Source organism: Anomaloglossus baeobatrachus, chromosome 4, assembly GCF_048569485.1.
Source record: "Anomaloglossus baeobatrachus isolate aAnoBae1 chromosome 4, aAnoBae1.hap1, whole genome shotgun sequence".
NCBI lineage: Eukaryota > Metazoa > Chordata > Amphibia > Anura > Aromobatidae > Anomaloglossus > Anomaloglossus baeobatrachus.
The window spans coordinates 26,565,713-26,590,756 of NC_134356.1; the positions used below are offsets into that span (position 1 = coordinate 26,565,713).

Sequence of the window (25,044 nt, forward strand, 5' to 3'; positions counted from 1 at the left end):
GAACGAGGAACAACATCGGACCATCGCGTCAGTGTAATTATGGATTACGCCGACGCTGCACCGATGATACGATTACGACGATTTTGCGCTCGTTAATCGTATCATCTAGGCTTTACACACTACGATGTCGCATGCGATGCCGGATGTGCGTCACTTTCAATTTGACCCCACCGTCATCGCACCTGCGATGTCGTAGTGTGCAAAGCCGCCCTAAGGTACTATCTCAGACACTTTTAGGATGTCACAAAAAGTGTCAGCTCTTAGGGCAAATAAAATAGCATGGCAAAAATGGGCAGGTGGGTATAATGCACGGGTGCTGTAGGTAGCAAGACAGCAAAGGAACACTAAGGTAGTATTCCAGACACTTTTAGGATGGCACAAAAAGTGTCAGCTCCTTGGGCAAATAAAATAGCGTGGCAAAAATGTGCATGTGGGTAGAATGCACGGGTGCTCTGGTGAGCAGGACAGCAAAGGAAGCCTCACTTTCTATCCCTGCTAATGAAAAAATGCAGTAAGGAATTGCCTGAGCTGAGGTAGCCAGACGCTGTTATCTAAATCCCTACACCGCATTTGCACGGACATGCTTAGCAGCTATGGCTATGAATGCCTGTAAATCAGCCCTGAAAAGGGCTGAAATAACCAGCAGTCCCTAATCCCTAAAGCGCTGTGTAGATTGCACTGTATCTCTATAGCGCACACAGCAGCAGCAGCGTGAGCGGTGACTGTCACCCACACGCAGAAGACAGATAATAGCGGCGAAGGGGAAAATGGCCGTATCTTATAGGTTAAGGACATGTGACATGCACAGCCTATGACACATGCCCTTGCTTGTCTGGCAAAAATCAACTTAGCTGTGTTTGTGTCTGTGATTTGCTGACAGCTTGGAACGCTCCACTGCACGCGCGGTTAGGGGAAAAAAAAATTAATAAATGGTGATCGGCATTCTCTCAGCACTTTGCAGTAGCACAGATCTAAACCCCGTCCCCCCCGCACACTATAAGCTGAAATTTGATAATAGTGTGAATCACAGAGTGACTCACACTATTACAGTGAAAAGCCAGCTAGTAACTAGCTAGGCTTTTTGGTGATCGAACCGTTCTCGAACGTAACTCGAACTGTCGAGCTTTTAGCAAAAATCACTCGAACATGAAATTGGCGAACCTCGAACATCGCTCATCTCTAGCAGTGACGTCACTACTGCGCACTGATGTGCTAAAATGTCAGAGTGGCATAACAGTGGACACACGCTGAGGAGACTGGGGCAGTGGCTGAATGAGGAGAAGTGAGTATATTTGTGTATTTAATCAGGAATTCCAGAGGACTATGGGGAAGCATTTATTGGGGTTGCAAAATAGTATATGGGGCTGCATATTGTTAGGACCAGGATGACGGGTAGGCCCAGGAGGTGGATCCACTGGACTGAGCACCCAACCGAGGGCAAGGTGCCCGGTAGCCGAAGCACTACGGGTAGCAGGACAGTCCGTTCAGAGGAGTGGGTGTAGAAGTCCCTGGGATCACGGAGTCTCTGAAGGTAGTCCGGGTGACGGAGCGCAGGTTCGGAGGCCGAGATGATGTCAGGCAGGGTCCAGAACCAGCGGAACGGGGAGATCGGTCACCGCACAGATCCAGGAATCGGAGACGGTAGGGACTGAGAAGATGGCGGACAGTCCGTTCGGGGTTCTGGAACCGTCAGGACCGGTTGGCGGGACAGGAGCGGCTCTACAAGAGAGATAGGTGAGTACGAGACAATGGCACAGGGAGACCTGACTCCTAGCTTAGCAAACACGAAGAACAGGCCCCGCCCACTTGGAAAGGAACCCCCTATATACCCTGTACCTGCATCTTCAATATCCTGTTGGAGGACGCTGGCCCTTTAAGAAAAGGTCAATGACCGCGCGCACGCCCTAATGCGCATGCGCGAGGCCCGGGTGCCAGAAGCCAGAGCAGGATGCGGTGTACAGGAGGCAGGAGTGCCGGGCCGGCTCAGGACAGCAGACGGGCGCCGGGACCGGGGACCGGGTTGCCTGGAGGACGCAGGTGAGGGAGCATGGAGGCTGAGGAGCAGGGGACCGGGGAGCGTGGCACGGGAGTGAGGAAGCGAGGTCCGGGAGCGGGGGAGCGTGGCAGAGGAGCCGGGGAGCGTGGCAGGGGAGCCGGGGAGCGTGGCAGTGGAACCGGGGAGCGTGGCACGGGCACCGGGGAGCGTGACACATATAACTATATGTTGGCGCACAATATTATATTGGGGCACACAATATGGTGGTGCACTATATGGGGGCTGCATACTAGTATATGGCAGAATATAAGGGGTGCATACTACTATATGGAGGAATATAAGGCGTGTACTAAACTATATGAAGGAATATAAGGGGAGCATAGCATAATACTATATGGAGGAATATAAGGGGTGCATAATACTATATGCAGGAATATAAGGGGTGCATAATACTATATGAAGGATCCCTTTTACATGGAATATAGGGGTGCATTATACATGGAGGACTATGGAGCTGCATAATCCAATATGAAGAACTATGGGGTGCATTTTAATACATATAGGACTTAGGGGGTTGCATTATATGGAGGACTAATTGGGTTACCTTATACATGGACTTTAGGGGTGCATTATACAGTGCCTACAAGTAGTATTCAACCCCCTGCAGATTTAGCAGGTTTGATAAGATGCAAATAAGTTAGAGCCTGCAAACTTCAAACAAGAGCAGGATTTATTAACAGATGCATAAATCTTACAAACCAACAAGTTATGTTGCTCAGTTAAATTTTAATAAATTTTCAACATAAAAGTGTGGGTCAATTATTATTCAACCCCTAGGTTTAATATTTTGTGGAATAACCCTTGTTTGCAATTACAGCTAATAATCGTCTTTTATAAGACCTGATCAGGCCAGCACAGGTCTCTGGAGTTATCTTGGCCCACTCCTCCATGCAGATCTTCTCCAAGTTATCTAGGTTCTTTGGGTGTCTCATGTGGACTTTAATCTTGAGCTCCTTCCACAAGTTTTCAATTGGGTTAAGGTCAGGAGACTGACTAGGCCACTGCAACACCTTGATTTTTCCCTCTTGAACCAGGCCTTGGTTTTCATGGCTGTGAGCTTTGGGTCGTTGTCTTGTTGGAAGATGAAATGACGACCCATCTTAAGATCCTTGATGGAGGAGCGGAGGTTCTTGGCCAAAATCTCCAGGTAGGCCGTGCTATCCATCTTCCCATGGATGCGGACCAGATGGCCAGGCCCCTTGGCTGAGAAACAGCCCCACAGCATGATGCTGCCATCACCATGCTTGACTGTAGGGATGGTATTCTTGGGGTCGTATGCAGTGCCATCCAGTCTCCAAACGTCACGTATGTGGTTGGCACCAAAGATCTCGATCTTGGTCTCATCAGACCAGAGAACCTTGAACCAGTCTGTCTCAGAGTCCTTCAAGTGATCATGAGCAAACTGTAGACGAGCCTTGACATGACGCTTTGAAAGTAAAGGTACCTTACGGGCTCGTCTGGAATGGAGACCATTGCGGTGGAGTATGTTACTTATGGTATTGACTGAAACCAATGTCCCCACTGCCATGAGATCTTCCCGGAGCTCCTTCCTTGTTGTCCTTGGGTTAGCCTTGACTCTTCGGACAAGCCTGGCCTCGGCACGGGTGGAAACTTTCAAAGGCTGTCCAGGCCGTGGGAGGCTAACAGTAGTTCCATAAGCCTTCCACTTCCGGATGATGCTCCCAACAGTGGAGACAGGTAGGCCCAACTCCTTGGAAAGGGTTTTGTACCCCTTGCCAGCCTTGTGACCCTCCACCATCTTGTCTCTGATGGCCTTGGAATGCTCCTTTGTCTTTCCCATGTTGACCATGTATGAGTGCTGTTCACAAGTTTGGGGAGGGTCTTAATTAGTCAGAAAAGGATGGAAAAAGAGCTAATTAATCCAAACATGTGAAGCTCATTGTTCTTTGTGTCTGAAATACTTCTTAATACTTTAGGGGAACCAAACAGAATTCTGGTGGTTTGAGGGGTTGAATAATAAATGACCCTCTGAATAAACTTTTCACAATTTAAAAAAAAAAATAAAAAAAGAAATAACATTCTTTTTTGCTGCATTTCACACTTCCAGGCTGATCTACAGTCCAAATGTCACAATGCCAAGTTAATTCCGAATGTGTAAACCTGCTAAATCTGCAGGGGGTTGAATACTACTTGTAAGCACTGTATATGGAGGATTATAGGGCTGCATAATACAATATGAAGGACTATGGGAATGCGTTATAATACATATAGGATTATGGGGGCTGCATTATATGAGGACTAATGGTGTTACCTTATACATGGACAATAGGGCTGCATTAGAATACATTAAGAACTATGGGGTGAATAATACAATACACTGTGTGCAGAATTATTAGGCAAATTAGTATTTTGATCACATGATACTTTTTCTACATGTTGTCCTACTCCAAGCTGTATAGTGAAAGCTAACTGCCAATTAAGTAAATCAGGTGATGTGCATCTCTGTAATGAGGAGGGGTGCGGTGTAATGAGGAGGGGTGCGGTGTAATGACATCAACACCCTATATAAGGTGTGCTTAATTATTAGGCAACTTCCTTTCCTTTGACAAAATGGGTCAGAAGAGAGATTTGACGGGCTCTGAAAAGTCTAAAATTGTGAGATGTCTTGCAGAGGGATGCAGCAGTCTTGAAATTGACAAACCTTTGAAGCGTGATCACCTAACAATCAAGCGTTTCATGTCAAATAGCCAACAGGGTCGCAAGAAGCGTTCCGGGACAAAAAGGCACAAAATAACTGCCCATGAATTGAGGAAAATCAAGCGTGAAGCTGCCAAGATGCCATTTGCCACCAGTTTGGCCATATTTCACAGCTGCAACGTTACTGGAGTATCAAAAAGCACAAGGTGTGCCATACTCAGGGACATGGCCAAGGTAAGGAAGGCTGAAAAACCACCACCTCTGACCAAGAAACATAAGATAAAACTTCAAGGCTGGGCCAAGAAATATCTTAAGACTGATTTTTCAAAGGTTTTATGGACTGATGAAATGAGAGTGACTCTTGATGGGCAGATGGATGGGCCAGAGGCTGGATCAGTAAAGGGCCGAGAGCTCCGCTCCGACTCAGACACCAGCAAGGTGGAGGTGGGTACTGGTATGGGCTGGGATCATCAAAGATCAACTTGTGTGACCTTTTCGGGTTTAGAATGGAGTGAAGCTCAACTCCCAGACCTACTGCCAGTTTCTGGAAGACAACTTCTTCATGCAGTGGTACAGGAAGAAATCAGTATCGTTCAAGAACAACATGATTTTCATGCAGGACAATGCTCCATCACATGCATCCAACTACTCCACAGCGTGGCTGGCCAGTAAAGGTCTAAAAGATGAAAAAATAATGACATGGCCCCCTTGTTCACCTGATCTGAACCCCATAGAGAATCTGTGGTCCCTCATAAAATGTGAGATCTACAGGGAAAGAAAACAGTCCACCTCTGGGAGCAGTGTCTGGAGGCTGTGGTGGCTGGAGGCTGTGGTGACTGGAGGCTGTGGTGACTGGAGGCTGTGGTGTCTGGAGGCTGTGGTGTCTGGAGGCTGTGGCGGCTGCTGCACGCAATGTTGAGTGTAAACAGATCAAGCAATGACAGAATCTATGGATAGTCGGCTGTTAAGTGTCATCATAAAGAAAGGGGGCTATATTGGTCACTAATTTTTTGTGGTTTTTTTTGCATGTCAGAAATGTTTATTTCTAAATTTTGTGCAGTTATATTGGTTTACCTGGTGAAAATAAACAAGTGAGATGGGAATAGATTTGGTTTTTATTAAGTTGCCTAATAATTCTGCACAGTAATAGTTACCCGCACAGACAGATATCCTCCTAAGGCTATGTGTCCACGAGAGAATGTAGCTGCGGATTTTTCTGCATCAAAATCCGCAGCTTTCCCGCAAAATCCGCACCTTTTCAAAGGTGCGGATTTGCCGTGGATTTACCGCGGAATTGCCGCGGATTTGATGCGGATTTTTTTTTCCCAATTTTAAAGCCAAAATCCGGATGAAAATCCGCAACAATAATTGACATGTTGCAGATTTTTCCGGACCAAAATCCGCACGAAATCCGCTGCGGAAAAATCCACAGCATGGACACAGCATTTCCAAAATGCCATAGAAATGGCTGGGAAGTGCCGGTGCTGCAGATTTTCGGGAAATCCGCGGCTTTTCTGTGAGAAATCCGCGGCAAAATCCGTGCATTTTCCGCAGCGTGGACCTAAGATAGCCAAATCTAGCCTAAGATAGCCAAATCTAAAAAACCCCACTCCAACTGCCAAAAATATTAAGCTTTGATATTTATGAGTCTTTTGGGTGATTGAGAACATAGTTGTTGATCAATAATAGAAAAAAATCCTCTGAAATACAACTTGCCTAATAATTCTGCACACAGTGTATGAAGGACTATGGTGACTGCATTATAATACATATAGGACTATGGGGGTGCATTATAATATATGGAAAACTATGGGGTGCAGTATAATATACGCAGGACTGTGGGGTGCAGTATAATATACAGTTAGGTCCAGAAATATTTGGACAGTGACACAAGTTTTGTTATTTTAGCTGTTTAGAAAAACATGTTCAGAAATACAATTATATATATAATATGGGCTGAAAGTGCACACTCCCAGCTGCAATAGGAGAGTTTTCACATCCAAATCGGAGAAAGGGTTTAGGAATCATAGCTCTGTAATGCATAGCCTCCTCTTTTTCAAGGGACCAAAAGTAATTGGACAAGGGACTCTAAGGGCTGCAATTAACTCTGAAGGCATCTCCCTCGTTAACCTGTAATCAATGAAGTAGTTAAAAGGTCTGGGGTTGATTACAGGTGTGTGGTTTTGCATTTGGAAGCTGTTGCTGTGACCAGACAACATGCGGTCTAAGGAACTCTCAATTGAGGTGAAGCAGAACATCCTGAGGCTGAAAAAAAAAGAAAAAATCCATCAGAGAGATAGCAGACATGCTTGGAGTAGCAAAATCAACAGTCGGATACATTCTGAGAAAAAAGGAATTGACTGGTGAGCTTGGGAACTCAAAAAGGCCTGGGCGTCCACGGATGACAACAGTGGTGGATGATCGCCGCATACTTTCTTTGGTGAAAAAGAACCCGTTCACAACATCAACTGAAGTCCAGAACACTCTCAGTGAAGTAGGTGTATCTGTCTCTAAGTCAACAGTAAAGAGAAGACTCCATAAAAGTAAATACAAAGGGTTCACATCTAGATGGAAACCATTCATCAATTCCAAAAATAGACAGGCCAGAGTTAAATTTGCTGAAAAACACCTCATGAAGCCAGCTCAGTTCTGGAAAAGTATTCTATGGACAGATGAGACAAAGATCAACCTGTACCAGAATGATGGGAAGAAAAAAGTGTGGAGAAGAAAGGGAACGGCACATGATCCAAGGCACACCACATCCTCTGTAAAACATGGTGGAGGCAACGTGATCACGTGGTCACTTGTGTTTATTGATGACATAACAGCAGACAAGAGTAGCCGGATGAATTCTGAAGTGTACCAGGATATACTTTCAGCCCAGATTCAGCCAAATGCCGCAAAGTTGATCGGACGGCGCTTCATAGTAAAGATGGACAATGACCCCAAACATACAGCCAAAGCTACCCAGGAGTTCATGAGTGCAAAAAAGTGGAACATTCTGCAATGGCCAAGTCAATCACCAGATCTTAACCCAATTAAGCATGCATTTCACTTGCTCAAATCCAGACTTAAGACGGAAAGACCCACAAACAAGCAAGACCTGAAGGCTGCGGATGTAAAGGCCTGGCAAAGCATTAAGAAGGAGGAAACCCAGCGTTTGGTGATGTCCATGGGTTCCAGACTTAAGGCAGTGATTGCCTCCAAAGGATTGGCAACAAAATATTGAAATTAAAAATATTTTGTTTGGGTTTGGTTTATTTGTCCAATTACTTTTGACCTCCTAAAATGTGGAGTGTTTGTAAAGAAATGTGACAATTCCTACAATTTCTATCAGATATTTTTGTTCAAACCTTCAAATTAAACGTTACAATCTGCACTTGAATTCTGTTGTAGAGGTTTCATTTCAAATCCAATGTGGTGGCATGCAGAGCCCAACTCGCGAAAATTGTGTCACTGTCCAAATATTTCTGGACCTAACTGTATGTAGTACTATGGGGTGCAGTATAATACATGGAGAACTATGTGGTGCAGTATAATATATGGAGTACTATGGGGTGAATTTTACATAGATGGCTATGGGGTGCAGTATATGTAGGACAATGGGGTTCAGTATAATATACAGAGGACTTTGAGGGCTGCATTATAATACATGAATGACTATGGGGAGTGCATTATACAGTAATACATGGAGTACTATGTGAGCTGTATTAATAATATTATTAATAATAATAATAATAATAATAATAATAATCTTTATTTCTATAGCGCCAACATATTCCGCAGCGCTTTACAATTCAGGAGGATCATATACAAACAAGTAACAGTAATAACAGTAATAGAAAATGCAATATTTAGAGGGGGAAAAAAAGACAACCCTGCTCGTGAGAGCTTACAATCTACAATGAGATATGGGTGGGGTGGGGGGGGCAAGGTACAAGTGCTTATTTACAATGACAATCCAGCAATTTCAAGGAAATGGGGGATAGATAATGGCTTCCTGGACCAGTGGGCCTGAATCTTGAGATGCATTTGGGTGGCATGGAGTTTGACGTGAGGTTATGTTGTGAGAAGTTGTAGAGGCACTGTGTGAATTGGATTAGATTAGGGAGTGTGATAGGCCGCCCTAAAAAGATGCGTTTTTAGGGAGCGTCTAAAGCAGAGTAAGTTATGATTCATTATAACTTCTTGGGGTAGAGCGTTCCAGAGGATTGGTGCAGCTCGGAAGAAGTCTTGGATCCGGGAGTGGGAGGTTCGGATTAGTGTTGATGTTAGTCGAAAGTCGTTTTCAGAGCGTATAGAACGGGTGGGGTGAGACAGAGACAGACAGAGAGGAGGGTGGAGATGTAGCGGGTGCCGCACTGTGGAGAGGTTTGTGGTGATAGACAGAGAGGAGGGTGGAGATGTAGGGGGTGCTGTACTGTGGAGAGCTTTGTGGGTGAGAACAAGCAGTTTGAATTGGATCCTGTGATATATGGGCAGCCAGTGCAATGACTGGCACAGAGCAGAGGCATCCGAGTAGCGATTAGCCAGATAGATGACCCTAGCTGCTGCATTAAGGATGGACTGTAGAGGAGAGAGTCTAGTTAGGGGGAGACCAATTAATAGAGAGTTACAGGAGTCAAGGCGAGAGTGGATCAGGGCCACGGTGAGTGTTTTTGTCATTTCCATTGTGAGAAAGGGGCGAATTCTAGAGATGTTCTTGAGGTGCAAGCGGCAGGAGCGGGCAGTTTTGGAAAGGTTAAGTTTGAGATAGAGAGCAGACATGACATTGCAAACTGCAGTCAGGCAGTCACTTCTGTTCTGTAGTACAGCGGGGGTGAGCTCAGGGGAGGAGGTGTATAGCGGTGTGTCATCAGCATAAAGATGGTACTGAAAACCAAATCTGCTGATGGTCATTCCAATTGGGGCAGTGTAGAGGGAGAAAAGAAGAGGGCCGAGGACTGAACCTTGAGGGACCCCAACAGTGAGAGGAAGAGGAGAAGATGTGGAGCCAGCAAATGATACAATGAATGAACGGCGAGAAAGATAGTTAGAGAACCACAAGAGCACAGTGTCCTTTAGGCCGATAGAATAGAGCATAGAGAGAAGGAGATGGTGGTCAACAGTGTCGAAGGCGGCAGAGAGGTCAAGAAGGATAAGCAGAGAGTGGTCACCATTATGTTTTGCAGTCAATAGGTCATTGGTCACTTTGACAAGGGCAGTTTCTGTTGAGTGTAAAGGGCGGAAGCCAGACTGTAAAGGATCTAGAGGAGAGTGAGAGGACAGGTAGCGGGTGAGGCGAGAGTAGACCAGGCGCTCCAAGAGTTTAGAGATGAAGGGGAGATTGGAGACTGGTCTGTAGTTGCTTGTGCAGGACGGATCAAGGGAAGGGTTTTTTTAATAATGGAGTAATAATAGAGTGTTTGAGGGAGGAGGGGAAGATACCCGAAGAGAGAGAGAGATTGAAGATTTTAGTTAGGTGAGTGGTGACAACCAGAGTAGGTGTGAGGGAAAGGGATCAGTAGGGCAAGTGGTAGGATGAGAAGAAGAGAGGAGCCTGGAGACTTCCTCCTCTGTGACTGGGTCAAATGTGGAAAGTGAGCTTGATGGGATATATGGAGGGATGGGATTCACAACGCTTGGTAGCTGGGAGCTGATCTCCTGGCGGATGTTTTCTATTTTATCTGTGAAATATGAGGCCAGGTCATCAGCATGAAGGTCTGTGATGGGGTATGTACTTTGGGACTGAGGAGGGAGTGAAAGGTGTTGTCACGAACCACCGGGGGGGTCACTCAGAAATCCCCCGCGCTGGCTACCAGTACGTCACAATCGGGGGGTAACAAGTGGGGGTCACCCCTCCTTTATACCTCCCGACCGACAGACAGAGCACGTGACGCGCTCTCTAGCGCCCCTCTTATAGTCAGGCCAATTATGGAATTGCCCGACAATAAGCAAGGAGGCCGCTATACTACTTATGCCGATTATTGAAGGGTCCCCGGTGAGAGTAGGGTATATATTCCCCCGACCTCCGCGGGCGGAATATATAAAACCTCCCCGAATCTCACTGGCCTCCCCACAATAATCCTTGGCACAACTCGCTGCCACCAACCGCTTCACGGTAACTATTAGCCGAACACACAGACGTGGGATTCAAGATCGAGATAACAGAACAGCCCAAGATTAATTATATAATTTAATCAGCCTAAAGCACACTAGAAACTACAATATATACAATAGGGAATCTACAGAATATACATATGTCAGAGTACAGTTACAAGCAAAGCATGGGTTACAAACAGGCATACACAGTTCCAGCAGTTACCTTGTGCGTCTGGCCACAGGGGGGCGCCATAGACCAGGTTTCCAGGAACTCCCTCACAGGTCTTTCCCAACCAGGCCCCCGAGCAGAAGAACACTGGAAAATGGCCGAAGTAGGGTTATCAACCTGGGCAAATCCAGGTCCCCTCCTACCTTAGTGACCTCAGAGGGAGCACTGCTCCACCCCTGGCTGGAGTTATGGACAAAATCCACAACATGGAATATGGCCATAACTTGGCCTGGGAGCGTCGTAGGCGGACGCCGACGCTCTCATTGTGACAGCTATGAATTTAGCTACAGAACGAGAGGACTCATGACTTGTCTACTAGTTCCCCATTGGCTGATATCACGCCTGGGGTATTTCCCCAGGTCCTGCTCCCATAAAAAGGGTGTGCCAGCATCGTCCGCATGCGGAGACACCATTTTTATGGTTGCCATATTTATCGGAAATATGGCTTGCGAGATATGAACCATTTTTACTGGAGTCGTCCTGTCTGGATACTTCCAAGCTGGCTAACTAGATAGCAGCCCCTACTACAGGGTCACGGCAGGGAGTCATCCTGTGTCCATTGTTCCCACATCACCTAATCTCCATATCACAGGAGATGGCCATGGGATGTGTTGCTGGGATGTGACACCTTCACAGATGCTGGACATCTGAGAACAAGAAGGGAGGGGGCACTGCCATGGAGTGATGAGAGCGATTATGACTGGAAGTCATAATTCATCTTCATATCCCAGGGTTTGCCTCACACCTCCCCCCTTTTGAGGGCGCTAGGGGGCAGCACACTCCGGTGTTCCCCCGTGCGCCCGTCCGCGACCTCTCCTTGTCGGGACAGCCCGTCTGCGTTACCGTGGTCCCGGCCCCTTTTGTGGCGAATGGTGAAGTTGTATTGCTGGAGCGCAAGGCTCCATCGCAACAATCGCCCATTAGTCCCAGAGACAGTGTGTAACCAGCTGAGGGGATTGTGGTCCGTCTCCACGATGAAGTGGCGCCCGTATAGATAGGGTTGCAGACGCTGCAGGGCCCACACTATGGCCAGGCACTCCTTTTCCATTGTGGAATAGGCCACTTCCCGTGGTAACAGCTTCCTGCTCAGGTACAAGACTGGGTGCTCTTGGCTCGCAGAGTCCACCTGGCTGAGCACCGCACCGAGGCCGAAGTCACTGGCGTCGGTCTGTACTACAAACGGCCGCGTGAAGTCGGCTGCCTGTAGCACGGGCGGGCTGGACAGGGCGTCCTTTAGGGCCCGGAAGGCTGTCTCGCAGTCCATTGTCCAATCGACTGCAGAGGGCAGCTTCTTCTTGGTGAGGTCCGTCAAGGGCTTTGCCAGGCTACTATAGCATGGAACAAACCTCCTATAGTACCCAGCGGTCCCCAAGAAGGACATCACCTGCTTCTTGGTCCTGGGGGTGGGCCAGGATGCGATGGCTTCCACTTTCTCAGGCTCGGGCTTCAGTGTTCTCCCGCCTACCCGGTGACCGAGGTACTGGACCTCGCTCATGGCCAGCTGACACTTTCCCGGCTTGATGGTCAAACCTGCCTGGTGGATCCGCCTGAGCACCTGTGCTAGATGCTCTAGGTGATCTTCCCAGGTGGGACTGAAGACGGCAATGTCATCCAGGTACGCGGCCGCGTACCCTTCAAGTCCCTTGAGCAGGGTGTTGACCATCCGCTGGAAAGTGGCAGGGGCATTCCTCATCCCGAATGGCATCACCGTGGACTCGTACAGTCCAAATGGGGTAATAAAGGCAGAGCGTTCCCTGGCCTTGCGAGTCAGGGGGATCTGCCAATATCCCCGGCTCAGATCCATGATGGTCAGGTACTGAGCCCCGGCCAACTGATCGAGCAGGTCATCGATGCGTGGCATTGGGTACGCATCGGCGACTGTGACAGCATTGAGCCCCCTGTAGTCCACGCAGAACCGAGTGGTTCGGTCCTTCTTAGGGACGAGGACTACAGGCGAGGCCCAAGCGCTGTTGGATGCCTGGATCACCCCCAGCTTCAGCATCTCGTCAATCTCCTGGCGCATGTGTTGCTGCACCTCCAGGGAGACCCGATATGCTGAACGCCGGATCGGGGGATGATCCCCAGTGTCCACGTGATGGACAGCCAAGTTAGTCCTTCCGGGCTGGTTGGTAAACAACCCCCGGAAGGGGTGTAGGGTGGCCCACAGCTGGGACCGTTGGTCCTCCAAGAGCTGGTGGCCAACCTCCACATCCTCAATGGATCCGCCTGCCCTAACCTGGGCTAGCATATCCAAGAGGGTTTCCGCTTCTCCCTCCTCGGGCAGGTTGCACACGGGGAGCGCACATGCCTCCCGCTCATGATGTGCCTTCATCATGTTCACATGGAAGGGCTTCCGCCTTCCACGGGCAGGGTCCAGGGTGACCAGGTACGTCACAGGGTTGAGCTGCTGGTACACGAGGTATGGGCCTTCCCAGGCTGCCTGAAGCTTGTCCTGTGGTACGGGGACCAGTACCCACACCTTTTGACCCACTTGGTAGGTCCTCTCACAAGCGTTCTGGTCGTACCAACGCTTCTGATCGGCCTGGGCTTGAGCCATATTGTCGTGTACCAGTTGCGTCAAGGCCTGCATTTTGTCCCGGAAGCGCATGACATACTCGATAACCGACACTCCAGGGGTGGCCAAATCCCCTTCCCAAGCCTCTTTCACCAGAGCCAGGGGGCCCCGCACACGTCGCCCGTACAGGAGCTCAAACGGTGAGAATCCTGTTGAGGCCTGTGGAACCTCCCGGTAAGCAAATAACAGGTGTGGGAGATACCGCTCCCAGTCACGCCCATGGGAGTCGACCAACATCTTAAGCATCTGCTTTAAGGTGCCATTAAACCGCTCGCACAGGCCATTAGTCTGTGGATGGTACGGGCTGGCCACCAGATGTCGCACCTGGACTTGCTTACAGAGGGCCTCCATCAGCTGGGACATGAATTGGGTCCCCCGGTCAGTGAGCATTTCCTGGGGAAAACCCACTCGCGAGAAAATCTCCAGCAATGCGGTGGCCACCTTGTCAGCCCGAATGGACGACAAGGCCACTGCTTCTGGGTACCGGGTGGCATAGTCCACTACCGTCAGTATGAAGCGTTTCCCGGAGCTGCTGGGGATGGCCAGCGGGCCGACCAGATCCACAGCCACCCTCCTGAAAGGCTCATCGATGATTGGCAGAGATACTAGTGGGGCTTTGGGGTGTGGCCCCGCCTTCCCCACTCTCTGACAGGTTTCACACGAACGGCAGTAGGCAGCCACATCGGCCCCCATTTTTGGCCAGTAGAAATGCTGGTTTAACCTGGCCTTGGTCTTAGCGATCCCTAGGTGTCCGGCCATCGGAATCTCATGTGCGATCCGCAACAACTCCGTCCGGAACGGATAGGGTACCACCAACTGTCGGTCCCTGGGCCACGCCTCCGGTGAACCCTGCTGGACCGTGGCCCGGTACAGCCGTCCTTGGTCCCAGACCACTCGCTCCGGGTCCGAGTCCGAGGGAGGCTGTGCCGCCTGCTCCTTAAGAGCTTTCAGGCTGTCGTCAGCTTCTAACGCTGCCTGAAACCCCTGACTAGATGTGGCCAGAATCGACGAGACTGTCACATCTTCAGTCAGTACCCCGGGACCTGTGTCCTGGCCTCCACCTGACTCGGCTGCCACTTGGTCAGAAGGGGAAGAGCTATCGGACCTCCGGGAGGCCCCTTGGCTTCCAGCACTCCCACTGCGGGTGACAGCGGCCACAGCCGCTGCGACCGTGGGTCGTGCCTGCTCCTCCTCCGTTCCTGACCAAGTCGCCGGTTCAGGCAGACCTACCTGGCTTCCTGACACCCCGGTTGTGGGGGAACCATGCACCGAGATCTTACCTGGGAGCACTTCCGCTCCTGGACCGGCCCCAATCTCACCTGCCTGTTCCCCTCCTGCAGCAACAGAACCCCGCTGTGAAATCTCTGGGGACCCCACATTTGCTGTGGTAGCCCCCACCCCACACACTGGTCCTCCCCCTGCAGCACCCTGCTCTCTGCTTATCCCTGCAGAGGGCAACAGATCCCAGCTCACTGGCTGGTTACTTGTAGAGGCATTGTCACACCTTTCTCTGACCCCCTCCCCTGTCACAGCTGCAGCTGAGTGTGTGTCTATGGTGTCTATGCAAGCAGAAATATCAGAGTTCACTCCCTCCTCCCTTACATCATTCATAGATAACACATTAACATTGTTAGGAGTCATGTCAGTACGGGCTGAAGGTTCAGCCCTTGGGGGGGGCCAAACTGGGAGGTTATCTGCCCCAAATCTGTCCCAAGTAGCACGTTTGCAGGGATCCGATCAGTTACCCCCACCTCCCTCACCCCTCGCCCTGCGCCCCAGTCCACATAAATGTCAGCAACAGGCAGCGCCGGGTCAATGCCTCCAATCCCGGAGACAGCGAGGGTTTTTCCCGGGATCAAGTCTTGGGGGGACACCATGTCAGGCCGCACCAGAGTCACCTCCGAGGCGCTGTCTCGCAGTCCTATGGTCACAGACCGGCCGACGGTGACAGGTTGGAAGCTGTCCAGGGACCTACCACCACCCCCACCCACACAATACACCTTGGGCGGCCCTTGGGACGGAGCCGGGGCCTTGGGACGCTGAGGGCACATGGCCTTGAAGTGTCCAGGTAGGTTGCACTGGTGGCACCGTCTTGGTTCTGCCACGGGCCTGGAGAGGGGAGTTGAGGGGGACACCCCCTGCAGTCTAGGGGCAGGTGGGGAAGTCGCAGAGTTCATCTTACCCCCTCTCCAGGTGCTGCTGGTGGCTGCTCTCCTGGCCTCAGGAGCCCGATTGTTGGTGTAGTCATCGGCCAGGGCAGCTGTAGCCGTGGACCCCTTTGGCTTCTGGTCTCGGATGAACTGGCGGAGATCCTCAGGGCAGTTCCACAAGAGTTGCTCCGTGATGAACAAGTCCAGGATCTCCGGTCCGGTGGAAAGCTGCAGGCCTTGGGTCCAGTGGTCGGCAGCTCGGGCAAGTGCCCGCCGGTGGTCAGCCCAGGAGTCCTTTGGTCCCTTCTGTAGGCTCCGGAACTTCTTGCGGTAGGACTCTGGAGTGAGGTTGTACTGTTGGATCAGGGCCCGCTTGATGGTGTCGTAGCCCTGATCTGCCTCAGCAGGCAAGTCCCCAAGGATATCCAGGGCCTTACCCCTTAAACGGGGGGTCAGGTATTTGGCCCACTGGTCCTTGTCCAGATGGTGCTGCAGGCAAGTCCGTTCAAAAGCAGTCAGGAAAGAGTCCAAGTCTCCATCCTTCTCCAGCACTGGGAAGTCCTCAACACGGACCTTTGGAAGTTTGGTGTCTTGAAGGTCACGTGTGGCTGATGAGGGCCGGAGCTGAGCTAGCTGCAGCTGGTGGTCACGCTCTGCCTGTTGCTGTCGCTCTTCACGTGCTGCTTGCCGCTCCGCAGCCTCACGCGCTGCTTGCCGCTCCGCAGCCTCAGCGTCACGCGCCGCCTGCCGCTCTGCCCTGCGCTCTGCCAGGAGTTCCTTGTAGCCCTCCTGGTCTCCAGCCTGGAGAAGGGCCATAGCCATTTGAAGAAGGCTATCCGAGCCTCCCAGGCTCGGTGGAATGGCACGTGGTGATCTGCGGCCCGCTGCGGAGCCTGGTGATTCACTGTCCATTGCAGAGCGGAGGGCTGGCATCTGGCTCGTTGAGGACCCTTGGGCGAGCTCCTCCTCATTTTGTCCAGCAGTGCCAGGTTGTGCGATGTCCTCTGCAGAGCTGTTCTCTGGCGTCGGGCTCTTGGAGGGCTCGTGGACAACCTCCTCATCGTCTCTGGCCTGAGCATCGGCCATTCCTTTGGCTTTGCTCCTGGTGCTCTCAGCCATTCTTGCAGACTTTGGTCACTGACACAGAACTGACACCTGATGCCTCCACACACCTTACAGTATCTGCACTCTGACACTCTAGTGTTGAGCTAGTCTGAAGACCCCAGCAGCCACAGCTGCTGCAGGCAGTCTTTAGTGTCTGGGAGTATGGGTCTCACACTCACACACACTATTATCTCGATCCCACCGCTATGCCACCAATATGTCACGAACCACCGGGGGGGTCACTCAGAAATCCCCCGCGCTGGCTACCAGTACGTCACAATCGGGGGGTAACAAGTGGGGGTCACCCCTCCTTTATACCTCCCGACCGACAGACAGAGCACGTGACGCGCTCTCTAGCGCCCCTCTTATAGTCAGGCCAATTATGGAATTGCCCGACAATAAGCAAGGAGGCCGCTATACTACTTATGCCGATTATTGAAGGGTCCCCGGTGAGAGTAGGGTATATATTCCCCCGACCTCCGCGGGCGGAATATATAAAACCTCCCCGAATCTCACTGGCCTCCCCACAATAATCCTTGGCACAACTCGCTGCCACCAACCGCTTCACGGTAACTATTAGCCGAACACACAGACGTGGGATTCAAGATCGAGATAACAGAACAGCCCAAGATTAATTATATAATTTAATCAGCCTAAAGCACACTAGAAACTACAATATATACAATAGGGAATCTACAGAATATACATATGTCAGAGTACAGTTACAAGCAAAGCATGGGTTACAAACAGGCATACACAGTTCCAGCAGTTACCTTGTGCGTCTGGCCACAGGGGGGCGCCATAGACCAGGTTTCCAGGAACTCCCTCACAGGTCTTTCCCAACCAGGCCCCCGAGCAGAAGAACACTGGAAAATGGCCGAAGTAGGGTTATCAACCTGGGCAAATCCAGGTCCCCTCCTACCTTAGTGACCTCAGAGGGAGCACTGCTCCACCCCTGGCTGGAGTTATGGACAAAATCCACAACATGGAATATGGCCATAACTTGGCCTGGGAGCGTCGTAGGCGGACGCCGACGCTCTCATTGTGACAGCTATGAATTTAGCTACAGAACGAGAGGACTCATGACTTGTCTACTAGTTCCCCATTGGCTGATATCACGCCTGGGGTATTTCCCCAGGTCCTGCTCCCATAAAAAGGGTGTGCCAGCATCGTCCGCATGCGGAGACACCATTTTTATGGTTGCCATATTTATCGGAAATATGGCTTGCGAGATATGAACCATTTTTACTGGAGTCGTCCTGTCTGGATACTTCCAAGCTGGCTAACTAGATAGCAGCCCCTACTACAGGGTCACGGCAGGGAGTCATCCTGTGTCCATTGTTCCCACATCACCTAATCTCCATATCACAGGAGATGGCCATGGGATGTGTTGCTGGGATGTGACACCTTCACAGATGCTGGACATCTGAGAACAAGAAGGGAGGGGGCACTGCCATGGAGTGATGAGAGCGATTATGACTGGAAGTCATAATTCATCTTCATATCCCAGGGTTTGCCTCACAGGTGTCAAAGAGCTTTTTTGGATTGTTGGATAGTGAGGAAATAAGGGTGGTGAAGTAGGTCTGTTTGGCGAGGTGAAGGGAAGAGTTGTAGGTCCTTAAGATGAACTTGTTGTGGATGAAGTTTTCTGGTGTGCGGGTTTTCCTCCATATGCGTTTGGCACTCCTAGAGCATCACTGGAGAAATCGAGTTTGGGAAGTGAGCCAAGGCTGTTTTACTCTGTGTTTGGAGGTTCTGAGGGTGAGGGGTGCTACTTGGTCTAGGGTATTTCTGAGTGTGTCATTGTAATGGTTTACAGCCAGATCAGGACAGGAAAGTGAGGAGATAGGGGACAGTGATGAGTGTAAAGAGTCTGTAAGGGTCTGAAAGTCAATGGCCTGTAGGTTTCTGAATGTGTGATAAGTGGGAGTGTACTGGGGTGGACGAGGGTTTGTGAGCTTGAAGGAGAGGATGTTGTGGTCAGAGAGGGGAAGAGGTGAGTTGTCAAAGTCAGAGTTTGAGCAGAGGCGGATAAAGACCAGGTCAAGAGTGTTACCATCTTCATGTGTCTCAGAAGATGAGAGCTGTGAGAGGCCAAGGGAGGTGGTGAGAGATAGAAGCTGGGATGCAGATGGGGAGGAGGGGCTGGTCATGGGTATGTTAAAGTCTCCTAGGATGAGGGTTGGTAATTCTGAGGACATGAAGTGCGGCAGCCAGGCTGAAAAGTGGTCAAGGAACTGGGTGGGTGGGCCTGGGGGACGGTATATGACAGCTACTATTATAATATATGGAGGATTATGGGGGCTGCATTATTATACATGGAGGCCTATGAGGTCTGCATTATAATACATGGTGAGCTGTGGGGTGCATTATAATACATGCATGACTATGGGGGCTGCATTATAATATATGAAGGCCTATGAGGGCTACCTTATCCATGGACTATGGGGGTGCATTATAAAACATGGAGGACTATGGGGTGCAGTATAATATATGGAGGACTATGGAGTGAATTATAATACATGGAGGACTATGGGAGTTGTAGTATAATAATTGGAGGGCTATAAGAGTTACCTTATACATAGAGGACTATGGGAAATGCATTATAATACAAGGAGGACTATGGGGCGCATTCTAGTAAAATGAAGGGTTACGTGGGACCCAATATGCTATATGGAAGGCTATGTGGGGGCCATTATAGTATTTGGAGAACTATATATACGAGGGGGGACAAAGACATAAGCTTGGGATGGGAACGTTTTGTGCTGATGGAAAGAGGCTCTTACCCGCAGCACCCAGCTTTACGATGCTATGATATGGGAAAGCTGGGTGCTGAGGGAAAGATGTATAGCAGAGCCTAGGGAAGCTGGGTGCTGAGGACAAGATGGATATCAGAACATAGGAAAGCTGGATGATGATAGAAAGAGGGATTTCAGATCATGGGAAACCTGAGTGCTGAGGGAAAGAGCCAAGTGTTAACTTCATTATCCCGCACCCTGAGTGTCAGCGTCATTATCCCATGCCCCGAGTGTCGGTGTCATTATCCTGTACCCAGTGTATCTGTGTTGGGGGGGGCAGGTCCTAATTTTGCATTGGGGCCCATCAAATTCTAGTTACAACACTGCCCAGCACAGAGATGACTAGATCACAGTTGTTGCACTGAGGTTCATGATTTCTGAGCTCACAGCACTGTCTATAAGGACGGCCTCAGCCAATCCATGCATTGTGTTCAGAGATTGTACTGACGTTCATAGATGTTTGAATAAGCCCTTATACAGATTACATGAAAGCTCCCATAAACATAGGGCTAAAATTGCCCGGATCAGACAACAATATGATGTGTATGGGGGCTATCTGACTTACCTCGAGAATGGATGTAAAGCTGGTGTCACACACAGCGACAACGAGGTCGCTGCTACGTCACCATTTTCTGTGACGTTGCAGCGACGTCCCGTCGCTGTGTGTGACATCCAGCAACAACCTGGCCCCTGCTGTGAGGTCGCCGGTCGTTGCTGAATGTCCAGCTTCATTTTTTGGTCGTCACTCTCCCGCTGTGACGCACACATCGCTGTGTGTGACAGCGAGAGAGCGACGAAATGAAGAGAGTAGGGAGCAGGAGCCGGCGCCTGGCAGCTGCGGTAAGCTATAACCAGCGTAATCATCGGGTAACCAAGGGAAGACCTTTCCCTGGTTACCCGATATTTACCTTCGTTACCAGCCTCCGCCCTTGCTGCCAGTGCCGGCTCCTGCTCTGTGCACATGTGGCTGCAGTACGCATCGGGTAATTAACCCGATGTATACTGTAGCAAGGAGAGCAAGGAGCCAGCGCTAAGCAGTGTGCGCGGCTCCCTGCTCTCTGCACTGTGACATGTAGCTGCAGCACACATCGGGTTAATTAACCCGATGTGTACTGTACCTAGGAGAGCAAGGAGCCAGCGCTAAGCGCGGCTCCCTGCTCTCTGCACATGTAGCACAGCAACGTTATGATCGCTGCTGCGTCGCTGTGTTTGACAGCTAAGCAGCGATCATAACAGCGACTTACAAGGTCGCTGTTACGTCACAGAAAATGGTGACGTAACAGCGACGTCGTTGTCGCTTAGTGTGAACCCAGCTTAAAGGGAGGGAAGGAACCGGCGTGTTTGAATTCCACTTGTTGATGCTTTTGATCTCTTGAAAGATAATCCACCCCCAGAGGAGGCGACATCAGCTCTCAGAGAGAGAACACAAGAACATTTGGCCGAGCACTCCTGTATGTGATAGTCAAGAGAGAGCTGTCGGCCAAATGATTGCAGGAAATGTTTACACGCCTTAAAGGGATTGTTTAGTGAAAACAAGTTATCACCTATCCATGGGCAAGGTGATCACCTGCTGATCAGTGTCCGATCACTGGAACCCGCACCGATTGGGAAAACGGGGAATTTTTATCCATATGTTTCAGGTATGTGTGACATCCATTTTTAACACGGATGCCACACGTACTCATGTTATTCTATAGTGTTCCTCACACATGCATGTTTTTACATGGACCGTGTTGCCCCACATTTCCCTGCATGCAGACATTGTTTTTTTTTTTCTCAGGCAGCACAGGTGTCACACTGATGTGATCCGTGTGACAAGAACCGGAGAAAACACGTGTCTCTGAAATAAAATGAATTTTTATACTTACTTGTCTCCAGCCCTGCTGTCACTTGCTTCCGATCCCCACTCATTATACTCAATGAATATGCACTCAACAGAGGACCTGGAAGCAGCAGCACCATAGACATCAGTGCCAGGGACAGCATCGCTGGGGACAGGTGAGTATCCAAGGAACTCATTGGGAACTTCGATGAACCCATGACGTTACTGCCGCGACACCCACAGTAGCGCGGGTGTCATCAGGATGTCATCTGAGTTCATTGTTAACTGATTAACCTGTGACATCACTGCCGCGCCCGCACACATACTGCTGACCTCAATAACCTGAGCTCACCTTATGAGATGAAGGTCATCAAACAGAAGCATCCACAGCAGTGTGTGTGTGTACTCTCACAACCAATGAGGATTGTTCGGTTCTCCATTGAGTGTGACAGCAGTATAGGATTGATGTGACCGCCCCCAATTGGCTTTCGGCAGACCAGGATTAGGGCTTTGATAGAGAAATAAATTGGAAAAGAGGATGTCTTTTGTCTTTATTTATTGAATGATTTTCTCTTTTATGTCTTTCCAGGTTTGCTTTTGGGGAATGTCGTGGGACCTCACCATAGATTACGGTAGAACTGTTTTTTATTTATAAAAATCAAATAAATTGGTGAATGAGGTCTGAGTCGAAGGTTTTTTGTTCAAATAAAGTTTGTTATTCTCCTTTCATCTACTGGATTAGTAGTAGGGGTGTATGCTGGAGCTGGCATCAACCCCACAAATATTACCCAGTTTGCCATTGCACCAAAGCAATAGGAAGAGCCAGGTCCAGCACCACAATTGCTGCATCTAATTGATGTGCCACTTCTCGGGCGTCTGTGGGCTGCTATTGTTAGGCTGGAAAGGGCCAAATAACCATGGCCCTTTCCACCCTAAGAATATCATCCCCCAGTTGTCTGCTGTACCATGGCTGTTTTTTAGTAAAAATGGAGGGGACCACACGTAATTTTTTTTAATCTAAAAATGTAAAAAATAAGCGTGGGATCCCCTCTATTTTTCATAACCAGCCAAGGTACTGCAAAGAGCTGAGGATTTCAGCCTACAGCTGCTGCTGTTCCTGTGCTGGACATGAAAGCTGGGGGGACCCCCACTTTTTTTTTTTATATTAAAAAATAAAAATGGTGTAAAAATGCTGGTCAAGCTAACTATCTCTAGAACACTATTCTATAAGCTCTATTTATCTTCCTATATCTTTAATTTTTCAGGCTTTCCACATTAAACAAAAAAAAAAAAACAAAAAAAAACCAAACCAAAACATTCATTTCAGTATCTTACTTTTTTTTTTACTGGTACCACATGGACAACCATACTGGTACGTGTGGCTTGCACCTGTTTAAACACGGACATCTGAAAGGGGCCTTATAGATACCCATCTACTGTATGTACTATCATTTTGAGTTGCTGCAAATTATGATGTTCTCCTCAGCGGCTAAACATACTTCTCAAAATTTCTAAGGAGTATTGTTACCCCTCTGTAAAATATGTAGTGTCACCTCTGCCAGAGCCTGTCCTATGGAACAGTGGTGGCAACAGCTTCAGACGCTCAGCAAAAAGCAACTTACGTCCCTTTAAATTAAATAAAAAAAAAAAAAACGTTTCGCCCCATATGACCGGAATCAGGCGGTGTGAGCCTCATGGAGTTATGTTGCCACCAAAGGAGGGAAACACGGTGAAACAGGACTGGGGCCTAATAAATGGGGGGCGTGAGAGAGGATCAGGGGGCTGCTAAAGACAGAAAATAAATTGTCAGCGAGATCTGATCAGTTTACTGTGGGTCTACATGTGAGGACAGATGTTTTGGAAACTACCTACAACACTGTGACCGCAGCCCGACCGGCAGTGACTGCTCACTAATGTCACACAGAGCTTTATCATTATAGAAATGAACATTCAGCCCAAACTTCTAGAACAGTTTTATTAAAATAAGTATATCAATTTAAAAAAAAAAAAAAAAAAAAAAAAAAAAGGAGAAATATATTTATACAGTTTTATTTTTATAGAGAACATTTATTCCATGCTGTACATGGGGGTTACACCCAAAATACAGATATAAAATTACAGTGAATAAACCAATCCTGACAGACGGGTACAGAGGGGAGCGGACCCCGCTCTCGGGGGGCTTACAGTCTACAGGGTAATGGGGAGGAGACAGAAGGTCGGGGATACAAATATACACTAACAATCAACTTTACAAATTAATACGTAGAATAAAGCCATGTTCAACAATGAAAGAAAAAAAATCTTTTGTATCGGAGTCCCGTGCGTTTTAGGTGTAAAAATTGTACTTCTCCATTTACCATAAAAATCCTCTTGTTGAATACATGGGAGGACACAGGAGGCGTGATGTGCATTAGAACACACTGTTCTCTCAGTCTCTAAGGTGGGACGACGGGGGGGCAATTACACCCAGATGCCAGTAGTCACAAACTGTATTAGAAAAACAAAGGGAGAAGATTAATAGCACACCTCCCACAAAGTGCAACACGGCCCCCTGCCCAGCACGAGCCCCCCACGTGCAGCCTCTCTCCCCCTGCAAGCTCGGCCCCCACGTGCAGCCTCTTTCCCCCTGCAAGCTCCACCCCCAACGTGCAGCCTCCCCCCACAACGTGCAGCCTCTCTCTCCCCCCCAACGTGCAGTCTCTCTCCCCCTGCAAGCTTCCCCCCCCTCAACGTGCAGCCTCTCTCCCCCTGCAAGCTCCCCCCCCCCCAACGTGCAGCCTCTCTCCCCCTGCAAGCTCCCCCTCCCCCCCAACGTGCGGCCTCTCTCCCCCTGCAAGCTCCCCCTCCCCCCCAACGTGCAGCCTCTCTCCCCCTGCAAGCTCCCCCTCATCGTGCAGCCTCTTTCCCCCTGCAAGCTCCCCCCCCCCAACGTGCAGCCTCTTTCCCCCTGCAAGCTCCCCCCAACGTGCAGCCTCTTTCCCCTGCAAGCTCCCCCCCCCAACGTGCAGCCTCTTTCCCCCTGCAAGCTCCCCCCCAACGTGCAGCCTCTTTCCCCTGCAAGCTTCCCCCCCCCAACGTGCAGCCTCTTTCCCCCTGCAAGCTCCCCCCCAACGTGCAGCCTCTTCCCCCTGCAAGCTCCCCCCCCAACGTGCAGCCTCTTTCCCCCTGTATCCCCCCCCCAACGTGCAACCTCTCTCCCCCTGCAAGCTCCCCCCACAACGTGCAGCCTCTCTCCCCCTGCAAGCTCCCCCCACCCAACGTGCAGCCCCCCCCCTCCCAACGTGCAGCCTCTCTCCCCCTGCAAGCTCCCCTCCCCCCAACGTGCAGCCTCTCTCCCCCTGCAAGCTCCCCCTCCCCCCCAACGTGCAGCCTCTCTCCCCCTGCAAGCTCCCCCTCCCCCCCAACGTGCAGCCTCTTTCCCCTGCAAGCTCCCCCTCCCCCCCAACGTGCAGCCTCTTTCCCCCTGCAAGCTCCCCCCCCCAAAATGCAGCCTCTTTCCCCTGCAAGCTCCCCCCCCAACGTGCAGCCTCTTTCCCCCTGCAAGCTCCCCCCCCCCCCCCAACGTGCAGCC

General features: G+C 49.9%; 1 protein-coding gene across 1 annotated transcript in view; it reads right to left on the reverse strand.

Annotated features, from left to right (window-relative positions):
• LOC142302289 (uncharacterized) overlaps positions 1-25,044 on the reverse strand; it is a 79,375-nt gene that overhangs the window by 40,169 nt on the left and 14,162 nt on the right. The window lies entirely within an intron of this gene.